The 6,000-nt window shown below is 41.2% G+C and overlaps 1 protein-coding gene across 9 annotated transcripts in view; it reads right to left on the reverse strand.

Annotated features, from left to right (window-relative positions):
* The window catches only part of Ctnnd1 (catenin delta 1), a 44,256-nt gene extending 43,722 nt beyond the window's left edge, over positions 1 to 534 (reverse strand). For all 9 annotated transcript variants that reach the window (XM_010608306.3, XM_010608304.3, XM_010608294.3 and 6 more), the window contains exon 1: positions 288 to 534. The gene's annotated coding sequence lies outside the window, so the exon portion shown is untranslated. The remainder of the gene's footprint in view (positions 1 to 287) is intronic.
* Positions 535 to 6,000: the final 5,466 nt, after the last annotated feature.

The following is a 6,000-nucleotide window of genomic DNA, read 5'->3' on the forward strand; positions in this document are numbered from 1 at the left end:
ACATTTATGAAACTTCTTTCTCCTCTGGTTTTATTCCACTCCCCATATTAGACTAAGAAGTTTTTTAGGTCTTGAATATTTTATCTCTTTTAAAATAATAAAACGCCAAAATTCCTCCAGAGTATTCAAAGTGGAAAGAAAAAAAATAATCGCTTAAAAGTCACCCATCAGCAAAACAGACTCCCGTTTTTAAATTCCCTCTAGTTAACATCAGACAAAAAGTAGACTTCTCTTCTCCTCTGCCTGTCTGTACACCCATAAAAAATAAAAATAAAAAGGGTACACACCTTGAATGTGGACTCCTAAAAACCCGTCCTGTGGGAAAGAAATCCTAGGCGTAGCCAACGTGCTGAGGAAGACAAATCCGGCCAGGCAGCTGATTTTCACCACCGCGTCTCCTTTCAGGATCTTTCCTGCTCTTCTTTCTCTCCCTCTCCCTCTCTCTTTTTTTCCCCTCAGATCCAACACCTAAAATGGAAGTTGCACCCAGCCAAAGGCAAGGGAGCCTGGGTGGTGACAAACTGATCTGGCAGCCCTACCCCCTCGCTTTCCTATGTGATGTCAGCCCCTGCGAGCTTCCAATAGGAGCCAGGCATAATCAGGGAGCTGATTGTATCCAATAGGAAAGTTTATTATAGGAAATTAAAAAAAACAGAGAGGAGGAGAGATCGGGACAGGAGGAAGTTAAATATATATATATATATTTAAAGCCAAGACTGTACAATCTCTGGGGGATCACTGCAAAGCAGTGGGGTGGGTGCGCAGGGACAGGCCTTTTCAAAGCAGCCCCCTAAACTCGGGTTCTCTTTGATGGGGCTCCTGCCTGCTTCTCCTGCCCGGCTGGGTGGGGAAACAGAAAGAGCTATTTTATTTGCCTGCTGCTGTTCAGGTTTGTTGCTTTCTACCCGAGAGCATTTTCCCTAAGGAAGACAGAAAAGGAAGGAGACAGAGACCCTGGAAAAAGGACTCCCGCCTGTTACTAGGATGGTAGGAGTAACTGAGGTAAACTCTCAACTTCATTACATCAGAGCTCAGTAGGCAAGAAATGCGTGGCCCTGTCATAGCTTTAGTCTATCACCCAAGCTAGGAAGGAATCCACGGGACTGCTGAAGAAAATCACAGCTTCCCATTTGTCTCCAAAGCAAGACAGTGTGGATTTATGGGAGAGAATAAATGCAATCCAATAAACAAGCCATTCATTGAGAGCAGATAATAGCATAGGTACAGTGATTCTTACATCAGGAAGACTTGATTTGTCAACTCAGACTTAAGACTGTCCAGTTCATACATGTCCTACACAAAAATCACCTAGATAAAAAAGTTTTTTTCTGAGTTAAGAATTATTTTAATATATTCTTAAACTGTCAGACCATAAAGAAGAGCAGCTGGAATTTTTTACAAGCTCACAAACACCAGTATTTTATAGTTACTCACTGTTTACTGAACAGTTCCCTTGTCTTGCTTACTGAGAATCTAAAACCTATCTTGAGGCCGGGGATCTAGCTCAGTGGTTCTGTTGCCTGCCTCACAAGCACAAGACACGAGTTCGATCCCTGGTACCAAAAAAATTAAAAAATAAAACCTATCTTGGGGGCTGGGGATTTAGCTCAGTGGTTCCGCTGCCTGCCTCGCAAGAGCAAGGACCTGAGTTCGATCTCTGGTACCAGAATCAAACTCAAACAAACAAACAATAAAACCTATCCTGCTGCCAAATGAATCTTCATGAAGTTTTCAGAATCCAGAACAGTGGTTCAGAGCACAGTTCTGAGGGCACACAGCCTGGCTTCCAACTCCACCTCTGTAAGTCACTGACTCAAGTATGCATACTACTGTGTGCCCTTGGGCACATTATATAACCTCTCTGGCCCTCAGTTTCCTTACCTAGGGAGTAAGGTAATAACTGCATCTCTTGTAGCTGGGTGCAGAGACACAGGCCTGGCAGTGTGGGAGCCTGAGGCAGGAGGACTGCCAAGTTAGAGCCAGCCTGGGCAACTTAGTAACTGAGACTCCATCTCAAAATAACAAAACAAAGAGCTGGGGATGTAGCCCAATGGTACAGCACTTGCTTACATGCATGAGACCCTGCAGTTAATCCTCAGTACTGAAAAAAAATAAAAAGAGGGGATTTAGCTCAGCGGTTTGGTGGCCTGCTTTGCAAGCCCAAGGACTGGAGTTCAATCCCTGGTACCCCCCCCAAAAAAAATAAAAAGAGGGGATTTAGCTCAGCGGTTTGGTGGCCTGCTTTGCAAGCCCAAGGACTGGAGTTCAATCCCTGGTACCCCCCCCAAAAAAAATAAAAAGAGGGGATTTAGCTCAGCGGTTTGGTGGCCTGCTTTGCAAGCCCAAGGACTGGAGTTCAATCCCTGGTACCCCCCCCAAAAAAAATAAAAAGAGGGGATTTAGCTCAGCGGTTTGGTGGCCTGCTTTGCAAGCCCAAGGACTGGAGTTCAATCCCTGGTACCCCCCCCAAAAAAAATAAAAAGAAAGCAAGAAATCAAATAATAACAAATGCTGGTGAGGCTTCTAGCAAGGGTTCTGAAGAAAAGGAATCTTTCCACCCTGTTGGTGGGACTATAAACTAGTACTACCACTATGGAAATCAGTATGGAGATTCCTCAAAAAAACTAAAATTAGAAATTCCATTTGACTCAGCTACGCCCCCTCTAGGAATCTCTTCAAGAGAATTAAAGACATATTACAGTGATCCATGTACACCTATGTTTATGGCAACACAACTCATAACAGCTAAATCTTGGAAGTAGCCTATATGCCCATTAACAGATGAATGGATAAAGAAACTGGCGTTAACACAACATGGAGTGCAACTCTGTCATAAAAAGGATAAACCCGAGTCATTTGTAGGAAAATAGGTACACCTTGAGAGCACAACGTTAAGAGAAATAAATCAGACACACGAGCTTAAATATTACATAGTTTCTCTTACATGAGAAAGTATAAAAAAAGAGCAAAATAAAAGACAGATAATAGGAAACAGAGAGATAGATCTTTTGCAAAAAGGAAGGAACCCAGAGATGGAGGGAAGGGAGAAGGGAAGGGGACATAAAATTAATTAAGTTGTGCTACATTCATGAACCAAATCTCCACAATTAATGTAACTTTTATGTGCCACAAACAAGTACCAATAAAAATTAAAATTAAAAAAGACAAAGATGAATGCCAGATTTGTGAAATCAGCTCAAGAAATGCTTGATGATTTCACTGGTTCTTAAAGCCATGTTCCAGAATATTCTATGATTTCCTAGAGATAGTCTTGTTTACTTAACATGACTTCTCACAACGTGCAAGTGTTCTGCCTTTTTCTTTAGTGAGAGAGAGAGAGAGAGTGTGTGTGTGTGTGTGTGTGTGTACTTCTGCCTATCCTACCAGGAGGTAAGCTCCACGATGCCATGAACAGAGCCTGTTCTTACACAGGGTATCTCCCCAGAGCTAGCCTTTACACTTCATATGCAGCAATGGCCAAGTGAGTGAATCAAGACTCTCTGCATAGTAGTTATACAATCCTGGACAAGAATCTGTGGATAACACTCAAAAGCAAATTGTATAAATCAAAAACATAGCAGCAATTAAAATGATGTTAAGGGGGCCGGGGATTTAGCTCAGTGGTACCACAGCTGCCTGCCTCAAAAGTGCAAGGTCCCAAGTTTGATCCCTGATACCAAAACAATTTTAAAATTTTTAAAAATAAAAAGACGTTAAGGGCCAGGAATGTAGCTCAGTGGCACTGTGCCTGCCTGGCAAGTGCAAGGTCCTAAGTTCAATTCCCAGTACAGAAAAAAAAAAAAAAAGATGTTAAAATTTAACTGTACCTGAAACACTCTCTCTAAATAAAACATTACAATCATTAGTTGTTTGAGAGACAAACTATTTATACTCAGTTAATTGGAAATAAAAGGACTTGTTCCACTAGTGTTATTCTGAGTACCCACTGTGAGCCAGGAACTCTACTAAATGGCAGGGATAAGACAGACCGACTCCCTGTTCCCAGGAAGCTCACGTTCCAAGGTATGGTAAATAGAATGGGGGTAATGGTGTATCCCTGGGGTATGCTCAAGGCCCTAGATTCAATCCCTAGCACCAAAACATAAATAAAATAAAATAAAGACATGCAAATGGCTTGGTATTTGCTCTAGATTGAATATCAGGGACAGACTCTGCAAAGGTGACACTTAAATTGAACTCAAAACAGTAAGAAGCAGCCATGAGAAGATATTAACAGTAATGACTCCAAGGTATGGGGCTGAATCACACTAGACCCAGTAGAGGGTGCTGGAAATGAGGATGGAAGGGTGGCCATTTAACATTCCCTATAACAATCCAACTAACAAAATAAATAAATTAAATAATAGAAAAATTTTAAAAAGAAATCCAGCTAACACAGAAATGATGTTAGATGAAAAAAAAGCGAGGGGCCAGGGATTTAGCTCAGTGGTTCAGTGGCCTGCCTTGCAAGCGCAACGACCCAAATTCAATGCCCAGTACCAAAAAAAAAAGAAAAAAAAAGTTAGTCCTCAACTTCTTTGAAAATTAATATAAAGCCAGGGGTGGTGGCTTAGTCCTGTAATCCTAGCATTTGGGAGGCTGAGGCCAGAGAATCAGAATACAAAGACAGCTGACCTACACAGTGAGTTCAAGGCCAGCCTGGACTATACCATAAAACCCAGTCTCAAAAGCCAAACCAAATAATGTATTTAAACCTGCTAGAAAGATATTAATGTGAGAATATCATATTTATATCCTCCTCTTGCCTCCACAGGACCATCTGTAGTGAGAATCAGGATATGAAGGACTATAGGTCAGAAAAGGGAGGTAGGGTATTCAAACGTAGACAAAAAGCCTGTGGGGTTGTTTTCTGTGATACAGGGCCTTCATACTGAGCTATTTCCCCAGACCTTTTTTTAGTTTTTATTTTGATACAGTCTTGCGAAGTTGCCCAGGCTGGATTCAAACCTGTGAACTTGTGATCAGCCACCTAAGGTGTTAGGATTACAAGTGTGCCCCAATACACCAACTCCTTGGGGGCTTTAAATAGAAAAATGACATGATCTAAATCACAATTTAATAAAAGAGCTAGTAAGTAGATTTATGCAACAAATTAATGAAAGAGGACACAAGAGTAAAAGCAAGATGAGTTTGAAGGCTTTTATACCAGTCAAATTGCAGTGACAAGGAGTCATAATCCAGTGCCATCAACATGGGGGGGTAATAAAGATGTTTTAAACTAGACGTGGTAGAACACACTTATAATCCCAGAATTTTTGAGAGGCTGAGGCAGGAGGATTGCAAATTTAAATCTGGGGGCGGTACCAGGGATCAAACTCAGGATCTTGTGATTGCAAAGCAGGTGGCGGAACCACTGAGCTAAATCCCCTGCCTGCAAAATTTAAGTCTTGCCTATCTTGCCTCAAAAAAAGAACGATGTTTTAGACATACAGATGTTTTGTTTTCTTTGTTTCTCTTTTATTTGTTCACATGTAACATTACATTCAGTGCTCAGTCTTAAAACCCTCAAAAGTTTAACTTCCCCACCCATAACCACATTCAAACACAGAAAAACAAAATACCATAAAATAGTGAAAGATAAGGGATGAACTGAGGGTAAAAAACTGTTTAAAAAAGAAATAGGAAGCTGCGGATAGTGAACACGTCTGTAATTCCAGCTACTCAGGAGGCTGAGGCAAGAGGATCACAAGTTCAAGGCCAGCGTGTGCAACTCAGTAAGGCTTTGACTCAAAATAAAATATAAAGGGCAAAGAACATAGCTCACAGATCCCTGGGGTCAACCCCAGCCCAAACTAAATTAAAAAATGAAATGAAATATCGCATAGGGTAGAGTGTTGTGCTATGATGATTCTAGTTCTAAATGCCAAAAAGAAATGAAAAAAATTAACTTCAAAAAACACTAGCCATCTGTCCAAAGGAAAACAAAGTGTCTTTACTCCTTTCCACCCTCTGGTCCAAAGGTGCCTTTGTTGTTTTTTG

The sequence above is a fragment of the Fukomys damarensis genome, unplaced genomic scaffold, assembly GCF_012274545.1.
Source record: "Fukomys damarensis isolate Sample0158 unplaced genomic scaffold, DMR_v1.0_HiC HiC_scaffold_27, whole genome shotgun sequence".
Classification (NCBI taxonomy): Eukaryota; Metazoa; Chordata; class Mammalia; order Rodentia; family Bathyergidae; genus Fukomys; species Fukomys damarensis.